The sequence below is a fragment of the Macrobrachium nipponense genome, chromosome 13 (genome assembly GCF_015104395.2).
Source record: "Macrobrachium nipponense isolate FS-2020 chromosome 13, ASM1510439v2, whole genome shotgun sequence".
NCBI classification, from domain to species: Eukaryota; Metazoa; Arthropoda; class Malacostraca; order Decapoda; family Palaemonidae; genus Macrobrachium; species Macrobrachium nipponense.
Window position 1 is genome coordinate 4,232,278 of NC_087206.1, and position 22,500 is coordinate 4,254,777.

Consider the following 22,500-nt stretch of genomic DNA (forward strand, 5'->3'; position numbering starts at 1 on the left):
TAACAGTACCTTGTGGACACGATTACGTAACCTTGCCACCATAGTCTCAAACGACTAAGATTTCACAAACTCTTGTGTATTCGCTTGGGTATCAAACAAAAACGGAAACACATTTTGCTAAATAGAAAAGGATGAAAAAATAAGTTTATGAAAAGAGAATGAAAATCTTCAGTGAATTTGCAATAACTTGGTGTCCAGTCTTGTAAAAGGACTTAGGCAGGACTTAGGCATGTTGGGAAAACTCATAGCTTTGGTTATTAGCTGACAAGGTTAGTGTAGTAGGTATTTCCTAATGTGATGCTTCTTTGAGAGAGAGAAGGAGAGGACCCGAGAGAGACCGATAGAGAGGAGAGAGAGAGATGGAAGAAATGATCAGGCATATGTTAATAAAACAGCCACAGGTCAATGATAAAAATAGCACAAAGTACAAGGAGTATAAAAAAAGTAAAGCAATTCATTGTTTAGTTAAGTAATAGTAATAACTTAGTCAGGCATATATTACTAAAATAGCCAACGGTATGCAACCCCCCCCAAAAAAAATAAAAATACTACAAAAATATAGAAAAAAGAAAGCAATTCATTATTCATTTCAAATAATATACAATACCATAATCAAGTATATGTTACCGAGACAGTCATTAGTTTATGATAAAAAATAGCACAATGTATATACGGCTCCTAAATAGTAAAAATAACCTACAAAAATATGGTAAAGCAAGTTATTTTCTTTTTGGTTTATAATGGAAATAGCTTAGTCAGGCATATGTTACTAGAACTGCCATTGGTTAAGTAATAATGATAGCACAATAAGGCAAGTCCCTAAATTAACAAAAAAAAAAAAAAGATCCTACAAAAATATGTAAGTAAAGCCAAACTTGAAATTGCTTAAGTAATAATGATAACACAATAAGGTATACGTTCTTATGATAGACAAAAAAAAATCCTACAAAAAATATAAGTAAAGCCAGACTTGAAATATCTTTTGAAAAAGTCCTTTAAATCCTGCTTTCAAAAGCAATGGAAAACTGAAACATATATCTTTTTATTTTGACTCCAGAATGAGAAGCATTGGTTCTGTATACAACAAAATATCTCCCTTCCATAATGGGGAGGTATATGTCCCAAAAGTATATAAAAATAGAAACGAAAAACCGAAATTCTTAGTTAACGATTGCTTTAAATCATACTTGCAGAGGCAATAAATAATGATGAATATTTATTACGACTTAAATAAGAGAAAAAAAGGTTATATATACAAAACATATCTCTTGTCCATAATAATAAAACGAATAACCTACATTTTTAGTGAAGATTGCTTTAAATCATGCTTTCAGAGACATTGAATAAAAAGAAGTATGTTCACTTCGACTCGAATAAGAGAAAAAATGGCTGTATATAAAACAAAATATCTCCCTTCCATAATCCGGAATAATGGCAAAAGCCTTTGGTTTCTGTCCATAAATAAAGAATAAAAAAAAAGTGATAGCACCAATTCCTATTGTTTGTTCTACTGCCAATAAAAGTCCCACTCCCCCTGCGATGTAAAATTCTGTGGAAAAAGCTGAAATTATATCGAGTAGCAACAAAGCATCAAGAAATGCTTTCTAGAAACGAAATGTTCCTAGATTTAATTATTTTCCTTACCCGAGTAACTTATTATATGCAAATCAGTTAGGCCTTGCAAGCAAAAAAGAAGAAAAAAAAAAAGATAAATAACAGCATTTGTGATGCTATTTTGCATAATATGCAGATTTCCCAGGAATACTTGCTTACCATAAAAGCACGTTGAATATACTATATCTGTTTTTCTTTAAAAATAAAAGAGAAATATCAAATGCTTCAAGGGGAGCTGATTTTGTAAAGGCGAAGTCAAAGAATGAAAAGAGGAAAGGAAAATTGAACTCTTGTTCAGAAAAGCTGTTTATAACAAGGAAGAATAATGATGTTGATGGGGTATGAAAATTACAATTTCCTTTGCAATATTCGTTTTTAACTATGAAGAGCAGCGAGGGGAGAGAGAGAGAGAGAGTAGGGAGATAAGTATATATATATATATATATATATATATATATATATCATATATATATATATATATATATATATATATATATATAGAGAGAGAGAGAGAGAGAGAGAGAGAGAGAAGAGAGAGAGAGAGAGAGAGAGAGAGGGGGGGATAAGGGAGATAAACACACACGCACTCCAAGAGACAGAGAGAGACAGAGAGAGACAGAGAGAGAGAGGTGGAAGATAAACACACACACACACATACAGAGAGAGAGAGAGAGAGAGAGAGAGAGGAGGAAGATAAACACACACACACACACACATACAGAGAGAGAGAGAGAGAGAGAGAGAGAGAGAGAGAGAGAGAGAGAGAGAGAGAGATTAAACTCCAATCAATACGAGAAGCCATAAAGGCTTTGACTTACCAGTTACTCATCCAATCAGTGCCTAAGGAGATTTCCATTCTCTGTATGGTATTATAGGTAAAAAGACACTGGGAAACGTATCTAAATTAATCACAATATTCAACTCCAATCTGACAGGAGAATGTTTGGAAAAGATGGGCAGTTTTATGAATGAAAAGACGCCAGGGAAATTGTGTCTTGTCTTACTAATGAGTAGCTGCTATTTTTAAGATCAAAAAAGAAAATGTTTAAATCTCTCACTGATAAAAACTATTCCACCGACTGTTTTTAACATATTATTTAGCGTCTTATTTCCGCGTTGAGGTAAAACATACTTGATGGACTGTTACGAAAAACTATTTAGAAAAAAAAAAAAAATAAAAAAAATACGTAGTCCTGTTCCCAACTACGTTTCCATCGCTAACGGATTGATGAAAATGCATTGCATTGCAGCCATCGGCTTTCCATCGACTCGCAAGTTTGTTCTGTAAAAAAGAAAAAGAAAAAAAGACAACCGATACTCGGCTAACAGAAAAGTAAACTACAGAAAGAGTGAGAGAATAAACCGTGTGTTTGGATGGTGTTTCGAGTAAGCATGCGCGCGTCATTTTAGCGCGAAGAGAACGATTGATTTAAGGTCTAAGATAAGAAATGTGTTTCATATTCATGAATCAGATATTAGCTGAGTTGCCCCCAGATAGTCATATACTAAAAGTATACAAGTATCCATTATTCGTTTGATTTTGTAAATGATTTAATCTCTTTTATTTAGAGAGAATAATGATATTTACCGTAAATGTTTGGAAGATAGACCTAGCGTCCATTGCTGGTCTAGGTCTGGAAGTACAAGTATGGAATCTAGTTCTCGTCTGCCCGGGTCGTTATTATCATAAATGCACTACACACATATATACGTATATGTATATGTATATATGTATATATATATATATATATATATATAGATATATATATATATATAGTAGTGATGAAATATGTATATATATATTATATATGATATATACTATATATATGACTGTAAAAATGTTCTGTACACAGATGAAAATGTTCTGTAACAACAAATTCATCTAATAAAAGGAACCCATAAAAATCAAACAAAATGTAGAGAGAAAAGTACTATATTCAGAGGACTGCTGTCTCTCTCTTCAGGTATATGAATGAGAAAAGTATATGTATATGTATGGGTATATATATATATATATATATATTATATATATATAATATATATATATAGTATATATATATACCTATATATATATGAACTGGTAAAATGTTCTGTAACAACAGAATTCCATCTAGTAAAAGGAGCCCATAAAAACACCAAAATGTAGAGAGAAAAGTACTATATTTTAGAGACTGCTGTCTCTCTCTTCAGGTATATGAATGAGAAAAGTATATGTATATGTATGTATATATATATATATATATATATATATATATAATATATAGTATATATATATGACTGGCAAAATGTTCTGTAACAACAGAATTCCATCTAATAAAAGGAGCCAAAAAAATAAAAAACCAAAATGTAGAGAGAAAAGTACTATATTTCAGAGACTGCTGTCTCTCTCTTCAAGTATATGAATGAGAAAAGTTTACAGAAAAGGTGGTATTTTTACCAAGAGATCCGTCAACAAGTAAGCCAATTTAGGTCACCCCCGCTGATAATCTTCCTTTAATCTTCTTAAGCGTTGGTTGAATGAAAACTTCGTCGACGACATCTGAGATCCACCCGCCTTTTGAGATGTTTATTACCTGTAGGTAATGAACATCTCAAAAGGCGGGTGGATCTCTGATGTCGCCAACGAAATTTTCATTCAACCAACGCTTAAGAAGATTAAAGGAAGATTATCAGCGGGGTGACCTAAATTGGCTTACTTTGTGGACGGATCTCTTGGTATAAATACCACCTTTTCTGTAAACTTTTCTCATTTATATACCTGAAGGAGAGAGACAGCAGTCTCTGAATTATAGTACTTTTCTCTCTACTTTTTTTTGGTGTTTTTTATGGCCCCTTTTATTAGATATATATATTATATATATATATATATATAATATATATATCCTATTATATATATATATAATATATATATATATATATATATATGTTTAAATATATATATATAATATATATATATATCATATTTTATATATATATATATATATATCTCTATATATATTTTAATTTATTTTACTATATATATATATAATATCTAATAATATATACATATATCCTTTCTCTACAAATAATAAAGACTCGATATTACCAATAAACTGTATAAAAAATAATTGGAAAATAAATTTGAAAACCATAAAAAAAAAATAATTTTATATTACCTACCCTAAACCCAAAGGCTTAAAGACATAGGTGTGTACTTAACCCACAAAGAAATGATTTACGAGCACGGGGAGAAAAGTTGGTTCCCCAGGATTATAGGTTATAATTACAGCATAACGAAATACAAGGCTCAAATCGAATCGAAGTTATAAATTGAGTTATTGGTAGAGGTTGGTGGTAGTTATGGCTTCCCGCAGAATTATAATTTGTATAAAAGAAACATACCCGCATACATACATAAGAAGACTATGCACGAATGTATATATATATATAATATATATATATATATCTATATTATATATATATATATATATGTAATATATATATATATATATATATATATATATATATATATATATATATATATATGATATATATATAGTCAGGTAAGTATAAAAAAAAATATGTTTATGTATTCTGATTAATGGTCATTTCGAGAAGTTAATGTAGAAGTATATATATATAGTATATATATATATCTATATATATATATAGTATATATATATAATATATATATATATATATATATAGATAGAGATATATATATATATATATATTATATATATATATATATATATCTATCTAAATATATATATATATATATATATATATATATATATATATATATATATACTATATATAGATATATATATAGTATTTATTTATATATATATATATATATATATATATATATATATATATATATATCAGCACTTTTTCTGTCCGCCCACAGATCTTAAAAACTACTGAGGCTAGAGGGCTGCAAATTAGTATGCTGATCATCCACCCTCCAATCATCAAACATACCAAATTACAGCCCTCTAGCCCAAGTAGTTTTTTAAAACATTTTATATATGTTTAAAGTTAGTTCCCAAAGAACCGTGGTTAAAGTTTCATGGGCCCGCGGCTCTTACAGCATTATACGGAGACCACCGTGAGATAGATGTTATTTTAGTTGGCCTTGATTATACGCTGTACAGAAAATTGGTTTCTTCGCCGCATTTTCTATTCGTTTTCAAATTGTCGTGGGTATTTTCAATTTGTAACTTGTTATAGTCGCTTTCTAATTAATTCTTGTAAGCAATTTATTCTCTCTTGAAGGTGGAGCGATAGATTGAATGGGCGTTAGTCTAGCAGGTCCAAGTTGAGTAATTGATTGCCCAAGTTTCAGTTTAGCGATTGCATGAATGCAATACCTCGAGAATTAATTTGCAGTAGCAGGTTTCATGCTTTCAAATTGAAGCTCCATATATTAAGACCCAAATTCAAATTAAAAAACGAGGTTAATTTTACTGTCAGCTCTTATACTCGCAAATTTGAAACTCTGGTAATGTTTAAAGCCGTGTTTAAAAATAAATGATTTCGTCATGCGTTAGTTCCAATTGAAAATTTGATAGCTTTTTGTGTGGTAGGTTAATTCGATATTACGCGCTCATAATTGCACAGCATTGCACAGAATATTGCAGAGCTAGGTAACGTTACTTCAGACAACCCTCCCCTGTGTGTTAATAATTCACGGTAAATACTTAATGACTCAAGAAATTGGTTTTGGAATTGAATACGCTGGCGAGCTCTGCTCCCATATTAGAGACTTGAGACTCTTATTCCCGAAGGTCTTTATTCGAAGTGGTAGGCGTTTCCTCTAGCTAGATGACTTACGATGAGAGAATTCTTATTAAGTACTGGTCAAAGAGAAATAAAGCTATTCACATAAACACCGACAATAACAGGGAAGTTGACGGAATAAGTTAGATGTGGGAGAAAAAAAACCTACTAAATGGATAGAGAAGTGTTAGAGATCTATGGGATATAGTCACGAAATTAGCAAGAGTAAAAGAATTTCAAAAGGGAAGTCTACTTCTTGGTAAATCCTATCAACGAAAATACTTATGGAAGACTAAAATAATCCAAATATAATGGAAGCACGAAGAAAAATAATTAAGAAAATGAACCTTGAATGGACAGACACTCGTCAGAGATTTTTGAGAAATAGTCATCAAATTAGCAGAAATAAAAAAAAATAAGATCACAGGAAATTACGTAGGAAAGACGGTAGAACAAAACAATCTAAATCTAATAGAAGCATGAAGTAAATATATAAAAAAAATAAGGAAATGAATCTTGAATGGACAGACACTTTTTTTTGAGTAATAGTCATCAAATTAGCAGGAAAAAAATCACAGGAAATTACATTGGGAGGACGGAAGACCAAAACAATCTAAATATAATAGAAGCATGAAGAAAGGAAAAAAAGAAAAACAATTAAGAAAAGGAATTTTCAATGGACAGACACTTGTCAGAGATTTTAGAGAAGTAGTCATCGAATCAGTAGAAACAAAAATAAAAAAAGATTACAGGAAATTACGTAAGGGAAAGAAAGACCTAAATAATTTAAAGATAATAGAAGCAAAAAAGTTGAATAAGTTGAAGATAATGAACCTTAAATAAATAAAAAATTTAACAGAGATTTGTGGGAAATATTCATGTAATTAGCAGAATTAAATAAAAATGTGTAGGATTATACGTGAGGAAGAAGAAAGACCAGAATAATTCAAAGATAATAGAAGCATGAAAAAAGGAATAAAAGTAAGAAATTGAAGGAAATAAACATTTAATGGACAGAAATAATAATGAAATTAAAAAAAAATGTCATAGGGAAACTAGGTAGATAAGAACAAATACCAAAATAATCTAAAGATAACAGAAGTACGAAAAGAGGAGGAATACAAAATAGGTAGATAAGAAGAAAGACCAAAATAATTTAAAGATAATAGATGTACGAAAAGAGGAGGAATGTAAAAAATGAAGAAAAAAAGACACTGAGAGCTACTTTTTCTCAACTTTAAACTTCGCGTGTAGAAATCGCACTTTACCTGGCCCAGACATAATTTTATACCTGAGAGGGCTGAACCCTCTCCCCTTTCCTTCCCCTCCCCACTCCCCCGTTTTCATTATCGTTCGTTTTCTTTATTGTCAGCCAGGTAATGGAAAAAAAAATTCTGCTATAATGATAAGGAGCTTGTAAGATTCCCCCAGGCTCGTTTTCCTTGCTCTTTCATATGGAATTAAATAGCTCTAGTACTTCATATATAAGCAGGGTTTAATTCCATATAATAGGACATTCTATTTAGCCCAACTAGGTAAATGGGGTGGTTTTTCTAGAGCCTTACAAGAAACGAAGAAAAGTCCATTAAAAAAAAAACACGAGGGAAAGAAAATAAACGCTGCAAATATTAGTCATGTTCTCACATCCACTACAAAGTCTGAAAAAAAAAAAATTATTTTGAATGTGATATATGAATCTTTTTGTGAGCTTTTTCTCTCCGGAGATTTCTAAGTTCATAAAACCAATTTCCTGGAACACGTGTACTCAGACTCTCTCTCTCTCTCTCTCTCTATCAGTCTTCATTCTGTGATTCTGTGATAGGATATAATATGAGAGATTTTCAGTCATAATACATATGTAGTACATATATATATATACGTATATATATATATATATAATATATATATATATATATCTAATATATATATATAATATAATTATTATTATTATTATCATTACTTGAACCTATATATGAATATTTTACTGTAGTCTCAAATAGAAAAATAAAATATAAATAAACTAGGCAATCACTCATATAACTTTTATTAAGAATTCAAGAAAATAAGATGATATATTCAGCTGGTATTTAAATAACAAATCCGGTGGAAAGTCTTGTTAAATAGACGAGCAGAGTAAAAATAAACTTATCCTTCCAAATGAACAGGCGAGGTTCACTGCGATTATGGAAGTACAGTGGACCAGGGTAGAGGTATTAAACCGCTCTTGTTAAAAACATGTGGCACAGATAGTGATATCATTATATTCATGATAGTAACTTATTGTAAAACAGGCCTTTCACTGAATTACCTATATGGGTAAATCGATGAGCAATTGATCAGATGCATGGTAAAAAAATACTTAAAATAATTCAAGTCAGACTAATTGGTCAAATATATGTTTAAAAAATACGTTAAAATCATTCGAAGCAGATTGCACTTTTTTCTGAAAACTTGTTTATTTGCCTTTAAAACTTGTTCAAAATTAAATTTGTCATCATGGCACATTATATGTTTCTTTTGAAGATTTTTTATAAAAGTTTTTTATTGACAGCCAACATTCTTCATTTTCATCATTTTAAAGACATTTCATCGTAATGTCCCGTACAGATATATACCCTCATTTATAAGTTTACGTTTTTCCTATTCAGAAGTTAACGTAAATGTAATGCATTACGAATAAGTCGTTTTAGAATTACGAGGCGAACTTTTTTTTATTGAGGACAAGCTACCACGGTAATCCACAGGGGTGAAATTAGGTTAACATCAATGACATTACAAGAAATATAGTTTTCCTAGTAATAGATTGTAATAAATACCCAAGAATTCGGTTCAGATTCGGGCTATTTCGTTGGAAAAACTCAAAATTAACGGGAGAAAAAAATGGAAAACATATTTTATATTAAAAGCAATACAGTTTTCCAATTGAAATATTCATATAAAACAACAAATAATTCCGTTTAAATTCGAGTTATTTTGTAGGAAAAACTAAAAACTAACGGGAAAAAAAGGGAGAACTATGTAACTTTATATTAAAAGCTATATAGTCTTCCATTTGGGATATTCGTATAAAATAACAAATAATTCGCTTTAGAATCGAGTTATTGAAATGATATAGTAAAAAAAATAAATTCGCATTAGAATCGAGTTTCATTACTTTGGAAAACCTCAAAACGAAGCAAAAAAAAAAAAAAACCAAAAGAGAAGTAAATAAATCTCAATAAACTGTTCCAAATTATATGCAAAATAAATAGCCAAGAAATTCTCTTTAGAATCGAGTAATTTCACTGGAAAAACCTCAAAACAAAACAGAAAAAACGAAAATGGGAAAAGAAATAAATCTCAATAAACTTTCCAAATTATATTCAAAATAAAGAACCAAGAAATTCTCTTTGGAATCGAGTTATTTCACTGGAAAAACTTCAAAACGAAGCAGAGAAAACGAAAAGGGGGAAAATATAAATGAAAGAAAGGGCAGTAATGCGAGAAATAAATAAATCACTAGGGACATTCCACCTCCACCAGCTCCAATTGCGTCAGGCTGTAACACATAAAGTTGGAGAAATCTTTGCTTGACACGAAAACGACCTCAATTTCAACATAGTCCTTCGTGATAAGAACAAAAAAATAACAGGATGAAGATATTGTTCGTGATTTTTTTTCCAGATTTTCTTTTCCTCTCTCAGAAAGTGTGATATAAAGTTGCCCTTCTCTCTATCTCTCTGCTATATTTCTTTTTATCTTGCCCTCTAGTTTCTCCTCCTCCTCCTCCTCCTCCTCCTGGGAATTATCATATCGTTTCTTTTTCATTAATTTCAAAACTTATTTAATCGTCTGCTTGTGATTATATTTGAGCATGAAAATGAGTTAAGTCTGCCCAAGACTTTATTAGTTTTTCAACATGATGGCATTTGCGTGCTTGGTGGGTTTCTATTACAATTGGTATTTGTTTTGTATTCTCTCTCTCTCTCTCTCTCTCTCTCTCTCTCTCTCTCTCTCTCTCTTTCTCTCTCTCTACGTAAAATATAAAATGGTCAGAAATAAATGAAAAATTAAACAAAGATTGGGATAACATTTTCGTAAGCGATGACTAAGGGTATATACGGAGATATTATATAAAATATTAGAGAAAATAGTGGGATAAATATATACCGAAGAGAAAAGTAAACATCATTCATGCATACCAAGAGACAGAAGGATCCTGTTTCAGAAAATCAGAAAGTGGAAAAAAGGTCATGCAAAAGAAAAAAATGCATGGAAAGTTTAGAAACTAAAAAGTAAGATAGAAAATGCAGAACAAAGATTATCAATCAAAAGAAAATGAAAAACGGGGAATTGGAAGAAAAACCCTATTAAATATCAAGCAAAACCCCAAACCCCAAACTATTATACTCATATGCGAAGAAGATGAATAAAAAGAATAATAGAAATAGGCCCTCTGAGAATTGAAGGGAGATTAACGAATGAAAAAAAGGAAATTTGCAACATACTGGCAGAACGATATAAGAGAGAATTCACCCCTAGAATAGATAATGAAGATAATGATATAGAAGTAAGGGACGAAAATAGTGAATATTTAGCTGACATAGAAATTAATGAAGCTGATATTGTGCAGGCAATTAATGAAATTAAAAATGGAGCTGCTGCAGGGCCTGATGGAATCCCTGCTATTTTGTTAAAGAAAGTAGTTCATTCTATCGCAAAGCCACTTGCAATATTATTAAGACAAAGTGTAGATACAGGCAAGATTTATGATGAGCACATTAAGTAGGCATATATCACCCCTACTTTCAAAAGTGGATCAAGACTTGATGGCAAGTAAGTTATAGGCCTGGTGAGTCCTAACATCACATATTATGAAAGTGTATGAAAGGGTAATGAAGAAAAATATTATGAAACATTTAATAAAAAATAATTTGTTTAATATAGGACAACACGGTTTCGTACCCGGAAAAAGTACACAAACCCAATTGTTAGTCCACCGTGAGAACATATTCAAAAATATGAAAGCGGGAAATTGAAACAGATGTGGTATATAATCTAGACTTTGCAAAAGCTTTTGACAAAGTAGACCATAATATATTAGCAAAGAAAATTAGAAAACACAATATCGTAGGTAAAATAGGAAGATGGTTAAAAAGAATTTTTTACACAACAGAAAACAGATAGTTATTGCAAACGATGCGAAATCGGATGAAACCAAGGTAATATCCGGTGTGCCACAAGGTACGGTGTAGCTGCAATACTCTTTGTTATTATGATTGAAGACATAGACAGTAATGTTAAGGATTCGGTAGTGAGTAGTTTCGCTGATGACACAAGAATAAGTAGAGAAATTACTTTGTGATGAAGATAGGAACGCTCTACAAAGAGACCTTAACAAAGTATATGATTGGGCAGAGGAAAATAGGATGGTATTTAACTCTGATAAATTTGAATCAATAAATTATGGAGACAGAGAAGGAAAGCTATATGCATATAGGGGACCTAATAATGAGACAATCACAAATAAGGAAGCAGTTAAAGACCTTGGTGTGATGATGAATAGGAACATGTTATGCAATGATCAAATAGCAATTCTTTTGGCAAAATGTAAAGCAAAAATGGGAATGTTGTTACGGCACTTCAAAACAAGAAAAGCTGAACACATGATTATGCTTTATAAAACATATGTTCGTAGTCCACTTGAATATTGCAATATGATATGGTACCCACACTATCAAAAGGATATTGCACAAATAGAGAGTGTACAAAGGTCCTTTACAGCTAGAATAGAAGAAGTTAAGGACCTTGACTACTGGGAAAGACTACAATCATTAAAATTATATAGTCTAGAAAGGAGAAGAGAACGCTACATGATAATTCAGGGATGGAAACAGATAGAAGGAATAACAGAAAATATCATGGAACTAAAAATATCAGAAAGAGCAAGCAGAGGTAGATTAATAGTGCCCAAAACAATACCAGGAAAAATAGGAAAGCACACAGGACATTAATCCACTACGCACCAGCATCGATAATGCAGCGTCTATTTAATGCGTTGCCAGCTCATCTGAGGAATATATCAGGAGTGAGCGTAGATGTGTTTAAGAATAAGCTCGACAAATATCTAAACTGCATCCCAGACCATCCAAGATTGGAAGATGCAAAATATACCGGAAGATGTACTAGCAACTCTCTGGTAGACATTAGAGGTGCCTCACACTGAGGGACCTGGGGCAACCCGAACGAACTGTAAGGTCTGTAAGGTAAGGTCTCTCTTATTCTACATCAGTTTTTATAAAACAATCACACTTCGTAACAGTAATCTTCTCTCTCTCTCTCTCTCTCTCTCTCTCGCTTTTTCATAGTCCACATCATCTTTTAAAAAACACTCACACATCTTATCGGTAAACTTCACCTCTCTCTCTCTCTCTCTCTCTCTCTCTCTCTCTCTCCTCGTCAGTTCCTACAACCACATCTCACCACTGTAAAAAAAGTCTCTCTCTCTCTCTCTCTCTCTCTCTCTCTCTCTCTCTCTCTCTCTCTCATTCACATATGTGAACTCACACCGGTACTGAGAGTCCAAGAGTTTGATGAAATTATAAACAACTTCAACAATCAACTTGCAGCTTGGAGTGAAAAAAATGGGATATCGGTGATCAAAACAAATTGACAATTTAGACTTGGAACGGGTGAAACTGATCAATGTGCCTGCATGTCAACAGTGGGAGCCAAGGACATTTCCTCAACAGGCTAGGGGTCATCAGATTGCTAAATATCATCTCTAAAAAATGTCCCTTCTTCAAACTAAATGACAATTGGGACACTATTACGCGTCAAGAAGTAATTGCCCCATTTTCTGAAGGCTCTCAAGGTGTTGCAAACAACAGAGGATACTCCCAAACACACATGGAAGGAAGCAGAGCGCCGAGATTCAGAAATACGGATTTGAGTTACCAAAATACCATAAAAAATTATCAGGATTATCCACAAAGATATTTACAGCACAACGAGGTGGATGTGGAAGAAGAAATAGCCAATTTTCTATTGAGGGTGATCATCATGGCCGTCACAGCTCTTCTTCGGGTGAGGCGTGGCGAAGAAACTCGGCTACTAATTTTGCCGGGTATAAATACGGGCAAACTCAGACAGGTGAAGCAGTAAATCTATCGCGACGTCGCCCTTGTTATAACTGCGGTGAACTCGGTCATGCTCTTTTTCAATGCCAGTTTTATCGTAGGATTAGATGTGACAGGTGTAAGGGTATGGACACAAACAAGATTATGTCAAGATAGGGAATAGCAATCACTTCCTCCTTGTCATGACACTCCAACAGATCGACTTACCGTTGAGCATATAAACGCACAGTCCCTCTTAGGTAATTTTGATGATGTCGAATTCTTAACAAATAACAGGAATGTTGATATCATGCGTTTTAATAAAAAAGTGAATCGTGGCTTTTACCTGAAATACATAGCAATTTCATCGAAATCCCCGAGTTCTCTATCTATCGTAGTGATGGGGGGAGAGGTGGGGGAGTGTGTATCTATGTTAGACGCCATTTGAGGGTGAAGCTACTGGCACCTGAACTCATGAGACCACGGCATATCGAGGATCTTTGGATGTCAGTTCAATGTAATAAATTTCCCTCCTTTATCATAGGCTGTGTATACCGTCATCCCCATGCCCTAAACGATAGCTATGATTATCTTTGTGATGTATTTGGATCCATGTGCTTGAGAAACAAACCTCTCTTAATTCTAGGTGACTTCAATGATAATCTCTTCTCCCCAAATAATAGAATGGGCAACATTATTAAAACCCTCCACTTGAGCCAATTGGCAACAAAACCAACTCGTATTACAACGACCTCCTCAACTCTCTTGCATCTAATTATTACCAATAGACCTAATTTCGTTGTACATTCTGATATCTTGCCTTGCTCAGGTGGTGATCATGAACTTTTAACTACAAATATAAATATCAGAAAAGAAAAGCGCCCTCCAACTGTTAAGACATTTCGTTGTCTCAAGAATTATTCGCAGAATTACCTTTGTGAACTTCTCTTAAATGACTGCTGTTCCTTAATACAATTTTATTTACGATGACGTTACACTATCAGGTCCATATTTTTTAACGTTATTTTGTGAAATGGTCCTGGTCGTCTGTGCTCCTTTTTATTTACGAAGGTAATGAGACACCGCCTGCTCTTTGGATCGACACCGAAATTAAAGATGCAATGAGATCTAGAGACAATATACTAAGGGAACTTAAAATAAATAGACAAGACCTAAACAATGTTGAAAGTTAGTTCAAAAGGGAAAAGAAACACGTTAAGACAATGCTGTCTAATAAGAAGAAAAACTATTATAAGGAAGAATTCTCCAATGTAAGGGTAATATGAGGGAACAAGGAATGTCATCAATAAAATAATACCTCCGAACAAAAAGTCTCCTGGGGATCACTTGAAACCACAGACATTGATGCTCAGAAGAGAGCAGATGATTTTAATCAATATTTTGCCAATATAGGAAGGGGAAACGTACGCCAGATCACAAGAAAATATCGCATAACAAACCAACCCATTATGATCAGCCCTTTACATCCATTATTTACAATAAATAAATTCCGACCTCAGCCCAGTTGATATGGACACTCTGATTCTTGTAATAAAACATCTGAAACAAAAAACTCTGTTGTTCTGACGGAATTCCGTTTCGATTTTTGATTGACTCTCTGCCCGTTACAATATTCTACATTCTTGTTATTGTCAACACCTCAATTGTTACAGGTAACTACCCTGACCTTTGGAAACATCCTTACGTAGCTCCCGTTTACAAAAGTGGAGACACTGAAAACGTTGGAAATTAATAGACCAATATCTCTGTGCCTTGTCATCTCAAAAATACTCGAGAAAATAATTGCCATTCAACTGATGTCTTACCTTGACTCAAATAATTTGCTAGTTAACGAGCAACATGGTTTAGGCCCAATCTTTCAACAGAAAACTGCGCAACTTACAGTTACCAATAAATATATGAAATATATAGAATAACTAAGAAATTTATGTCTCTTTTTGGTTATTATTGGGATCTATCCAAAGCGTTTGACAGCGTTATCATCAGATTCTAATAAATAAATTAGCTAAAGTCAATGTCGACTCTTTTGGTTCGAAAATTATGTGAGCAATCGCTTCCAATCTGTTCGTGTTGATTCAATTCTATCCTCTCCTGAGAAGATATCTTTTGGGCGTGTACCCCAGGGTGTCGATTTTGGGGCCCATTGCTGTTTTAGGGACCTATATCAAGAATTCGTACCTACCACAACATATACGGGATGGACTTCTTGTTATTTATGCTGACGATACACAGATTTTTGCTGACTGGGGACTTGAAAAAGCTCGATGATTTGATAAAAGAGAGCCGAAAATATATTGACTATTGCAAAATATTATTTTAATAGTAACGGCCTATTACTTAACGAAGGTAAGACCCAGGTCATTTTCTTTGGATCAAGACAGTATATCTCTCGCATCCCGGAGACACAGAACATAAAAATTCAGTAATGTGACACTTGCTCCGTCACATACAGTTAAAAACCTGGGAGTTTTCATGGATTGTAGCATGACTTTTAATGCACATATTGACGAACTACGCAAAAAAAGTAACTGGCATCCTGTTATATCTTAACAGAGTGAGTGATAGATTTGAGCCAGACTGTCGAGTCATGGTGGTACAGTCGTTGGTACTGAGTGTCTGAACTGACTGCGTTGCGGGTCTGGGGTTCGACCAATAAAACCACCCAGTTGGAAAGAGTCAAGAAATACAAAATTTTGCCGCAAAGGTCGCCGTTGGAGGTGCCCGAAAACATGACCATGTACCCCAATATTTAAAAAACTGAATTGGCTACGAATGGAGCAGAAGTACTTTTACGATATATGCCTCTTGATTACAAAATCAGAAATAAACTTCTGCCAGAATGGCTCTTTTCCTTTTTGCCAACGGTTAGGCCAGAATCGTACTGAGAACATAAAATCACGTGGGGCAACCCAGGATCATTAATCTGTTCCTGAGAAACTTTTATTTTCCACCGATACGGGAGCGAGGGCGCCCTAGTTGTGTGTGGTCCCGTGTTCTGGAAACCGTTCGCCTGCTGATATCAAGCAGTGCGAAACCATATCTTCTTTTAAATTCTCATTTGATTGCACACTTACTCCAAAAATGATAAACTCTTCATTTTTAACCTTAGGTTCTCATCACTGTCATAAGTTTTAGGAGCTTTAGAAGTATTCTCTTCTATACCGAATAAAGGTTGTGAAATTTTATCTTTGGTTGTAAACTCTGTTTACTTTATCTTTTATGAGAATTAGCTAAATTATTATTTTACTGATTTGAAAGTTTTCACTTGATTGTTTTTAAGGATCGTATTCATTTTATGCCTATATCAATATATGTTGTTTATCTTACTGCATTTCTACTGCAAAGAGTCGAAAATTTTTATTGCATTTCCGTTTTTATTGATATCAGAGATATTGTATTGCAATATGCCACCTGTATACTAGTTGCAAGTCCTGTGAAAATGAGTACTGTTTATTATGTAAAAACTCTTTATAAAACTATGAATATACCTGTGTTACTCAAGAAAGAGTAAAATTATGTAATAGCCATTTTTAATGGAATAAAGAATTTGACTTTGACTCTGTCTTTCTCTCTCGTGTTGCATATCAGGTATCATAAAACGACCACATCTCACCTCATTAAAACTCTCTCTCTCTCTCTCTCTCTCTCTCTCTCTCTCTCTCTCTCTCTCAACATTAAAACCTTCGCCCTCACACTGGAGTATTATACCATTAATACATTCACCCAATCACCTCGATATAAGAGCCTTCATGGCATGATAACTTCCCCAGCAGTTGGGCAAAATCAGCAAAGAGAGAGAGAGAGAGAGAGAGAGAGAGAGAGAGAGAGAGAGAGAGAGAGAGAAAGTGTCACAAATCTTTGACACCATGCCCCAAAAATTCAGGAAACATTGGGTAGTAAATATCAGTTCGCAGACTTAGCTGCTGAGTTTTGGGGTCCAATACCGCCTTTGCTTATTGTTTCGTTTTGTGATTATGTCGCTGGATTATTGCCAGATCTCTCTCTCTCTCTCTCTCTCTCTCTCTCTCTCTCTCTCTCTCTCTCTCTCTCTCTCTAACGAATCTCTGGAAGTTTCGCCTGGAGGAACTAATAAGGTAATCTAATATGGTAGTATAGGAAAGTCGTATCTTCTCTAAATCCACAGTATTACCAGAGACATACTCTCTCTCTCTCTCTCGCACGAATCTCTGGAGGTTTTAAAGGTAATAATCAATGCGCTAGTCTGCTGTGGTAGAATTGAAAGGTTTTAGCTACTTCCCTGAAACAACAATATTACAATAGAACAGAATTTTATTAACCTAATGAAAAGGAGAGACAATCAAGATGTATATTGGACCAGGAATTATAGTATATTCACATCAACCATGCATCTTATGTCTAGGCCCGTCCCCTACGACGCTCCTGATTGGCTGTTGATAAGCCAATCACAGGGCTGGAAACTCTCTTTCTCTCGAGAGAGTTCACATAGGCAAGATTTATGTTCCACCACTCCTGAGGGATACGTCTTTCAGAAGTATCCCTCAGTAAAGGTGGAGCATACATCCTATCCTGCCTATGTGAACTTTCTTGAGAGACAGAGTTTGCAGCTCTTTGATTGGCTTATCAACAGCCAATCAGGAGCGTCGTAAGGGAGTGGCCTAGACATCAGATGCACAGTTGATGCGATCGACTATGCCATGAAAATTTACACTGTTACTGAACAGTGCTGGCCAGACAAAGTGCCCCTGGGTATATCATTTCTTGTTAATTGCTTCGTAAATTATATTTTTCCTCAGCCTTTTGACCTTTCTCTCAGCACATTCTGAATTAATTAGTCCCAGAAGATTGGAATTTGTTGGTTAATTACTAAAGTAATCTTCGCTTTTAGATGTCTCCTTTCATCAATATCTCATTGTCAGGAAATGTCATACGGTAGAGATTACTTCACAGGAATGAATACGAACTAAAATATGCTTTTAGTAATATATATATATATATATAATAAATATATATATATATATATATTTATAGATATTTATATATATATAGTTATGTATAAATATATATATATAATATATTATATTATATATATATATATCATATATACATATATATATTTTATATATATAAATATATGTAATATTACCATATATAATATATATATATATATATAATATATATATATATATCATATATATATATATACATATATATATATGTATATATATATATATTATATATCGATATATATATATATTATATATATATATATAGATATATATATATAAGCCTGTGCCGATAGAGATATGTTGATAGTTTTTACTACTCAGTGACTGAGTAAAACGAATAAAAAAAGGCCTGTATCCATTTCTGCATTTCATAATCAGTGAGGTTTTCCTTGTCTTTTGTGCACTTTTGCAAGTATTGCAAAAAACAAAACTGGACAGGTTTTTGCTGGGAAAAAAAACGCTTCGTTGCTTTCCAATATCTCAATTGTTTTTTTGTTTTTTGTTTTTTGTCTCTTTTTTAGGCAATGCTTTCAAGTCGCAGAAAAATCTGGCAGAATTATACTATTCCTCTCTCTCTCTCTCTCTCTCTCTCTCTCTCTCTCTCTCTCTCTCTCTCTCTCTCTCTGTATCGTGTCTATGCGTTTATTTTTTTTCTAAACTTCTGCCTGTCTGTTTCTTTCAATTCTATGTGGTCTTTTCCCCTAATCTCTCTCTCTCTCTCTCTCTCTCTCTCTCTCTCTCTCTCTCTCTCTCGTCTCTCATCTCTCTCTCATCTGAACGTTTGGTCACAAAACCTCATCTGAATGGGGGCTCCTTACAAAAATGTCTCACATCCAAGGATTTACAGATATTACAGCCAAGTGTTTTCAAGATTTCACTCGTTTTATTTACACGAGAATTTTTTTTATTCTATTTATTTTAATCTATTCCTCTTCCCACCTTTGAAAAGAGCTTTTTTTTGGGGGTGGGGTGGGAAGGGGCGGGGCATTTAGAGGTGTCTTTTTTTTAGTTTTTTATTTTAAGTTGGAAACTATATTTTCAAATGGGGTTTTTACTTGTAGGTTTATTGCCATTTAAGTTCTTCTGGATGTAATTTTTTTCAAAGTGTAATTATTGTTAATGTAATTCTTCTAAATTGTATCTTTAATGTAAATCTTCTTGATGTAATTTTTCTAAATTTAATCCTTCTACATTTAATTATTCTTAATGTAATTGTCTTGAATATAATTCTTTTGTAATTCTTTTAAATGAATTCTTCTTGATGTAATTCTCTTAAATATAATTCTTAGAAATGTAATTTTCTTTAATATAATTCTTCTAAATTTAATTTTTTTAGATAAAATTCCTCCAAAAGTAATTCTTCTAAATGTAATTCTCTTAGATGTAATTATTCTAGATGTAATTTTACTAAATGTTATTCCCTTTAATGTAATTCTTCTTAATTAATGTAATTCTTTTGAATGTAATTCTTGTTAATGTAATTCCTCTACATGAAATTTTCATAAATGCAATTATTATAAATGTAATTCTCTAAGTGTGTAATTCTTATAAATTTATAATTCTCGTAAATGTAATTCTTCTAGATGTAATTTAACTAAATATCATTCCCTTTAATGTAATTCTTCTTAATGTAAATGTAATTCCTCTAATTTAAATTCTCATAAATGCAATTCTTATAAATGTAATTCCTCTAAGTGTGTAATTCTTATAAATATATAATTCTTATATGTAATTCGTTTCCCAGCAGTTTCAGACTTGAAAGTTCCGTTAGAAAAAAGAAAAAATATATTCTGTAAATGTAATTTTCCCTTGCCAGTGTTATGCAGTAAATATATTCCTGGAAAAAATATATTAGTGAATGTAATTTTTCCCCCACAGCTTTATGCTTTAAAGTTCATTTTTTCATACAATTTTATGCTTCAAAGTTCTTGAAAAACATAATGTAGATGTAAATGTTTCCTATGCCAGTTTTATGCTTTGAATATATTCATGAAAAACATATTTGAAACTACAGTTATTTTTCCTGATAATTTTATGCTTTAGTCTCGAAAAAAAAAAAAAACATATTTGCAAAAGCAATTTTTGCCCTGCTAATTTTATCTGTCAGTAGTTTACAAGAATTATAGTTTATTTCGAGAATTTAAATTACTGTTCTTGACTTTATCATTATCATTATTACTTATATGAAACGAAGATCACAATGCGCACTAAGCAGAGAAAAAATAAAAACAAAAGAAGAGGGAAAGAAAAGATATCTAAAGAGATAAAACTCAGAGACTAAAAAATAAAAAGCAAAAGCGAAGATAATTAAAAAGAAAGATATTTTAACATAAAAAAAAAGAACAGACAATACCAACACTGAGACACAATCGCTGATATTCTTTTACCCCTGGAGAGAGAGAGAGAGAGAGAGAGAGAGAGAGAGAGAGAGAGAGGAGAGAGAATCCTACTTAAAAGGAATTTCTCCTCTTATGCGGATAACAAATGGCGTCTGTATCTTCTTCAGAGGAATGAGGCGGCAAAAGTTTGGATGGGTCCGGGACGTTCTATTTAACGAAAAAGTCCACCGGAAGTGTATACGCTTTTATTTCGGGCCCCCTGGGTGGGAAGGGTGGGGGAGAGGCGAGCGGGGGATGTAGGGCCAAAGACATTCGTGAGAAAACGCCTGCCTGCTTCTGTTCTCTTCTCTCGGGGCAGCTTTGAAAATGGTCCATTTCTGAATAGCATTTTTACTTATTTGGAGAAACCTTGGATTTTTTTTTTTATATCTGGAGAGACTGGGAAAATTTTTTGGTAATGTTAAGTCATGTAATTTTTTACAGTAAACTGAGGGAATATGTCGAACACTTTATTGGAATTGCTAAATAATATAAATTTTTACAGTGAAGCTTTGGAAAGGAGACAAAATTTGTTTTTCAGTTTAATGTAATTTGTTATAATAAATTTTGGGGGAAGTGATAAAATTTTATTGGAAGAGTTTGAATAGTTTAATCTATTATAATATAATTGGGGGAACCGGGGAAAATAATAGCGGAAATGTTTATAACGTAATTTGTACAATATAGTTTGAGCAAGTTGGGAAATTTTCGAATAATATAATTTGTTGGAAATATTTGGAAAAATCGAGAAAATTTCAATGAATGTGTTAAATAATGTAATTTGTTACAATATATCCAGCGAAAGTAGGCAGATTATAATGGAAGTGTTAAATTCATTTAAAACAATTATCGGAGAAAGTGTGTGATTTTATTGGAAGTATTAAATTATGTAATACCTTGCAACTAAACAACTACCCTGCACAGTTCCAAACACAATACACACATATACGTTATTATAAAGAATAGAAGAAATGTGATGGAAACAGTTAAATGAACTAGTAGCTACTCTCTTTTGATGTGGCTTAATTTCATACTATCTGAATATAGGAATAAGTAGGACACATAACATCCCCTATGGAACATATGTTAGTGTGGTCCACAGGAATGTGTGAGTCATAGAATGAACCTTTCTTGTACAGCATAATGTAAAGATTGCCTGAATGAAATGGTAGCCTTATGAGACAGCCATCCTCTCTGAAGTTATATATGTATATAAGATATATATATATGATATATATATATATATATATATATATATATATATATATATACCTATATGTATATATATATATGTATATATACTATATATATATATATATAATATATATATATATATATATATATATATATACTATATATATATATATACCTAAGACCTCTCTTACGTAATCCTGAAGAATTGCACATAGCTCGATTCCAACTCAGGTTTCTCTTGTATATCACAGCCTTCGTGAGGAAGGAATTGTCTGGAATATTTCTGCAGCTCATGTGCTCTGTAATTTAACATACTTGAGGCATTTTACGTAAATCACCAGGTGTTTGAAATCCATCATAAAGTCAATAATATTCACCTTAAGCTACAGTTTTGCATAGCTTTCTGTACGTTCAGAAAGAAAACTACATTTTAATTGTTTGTGTGAC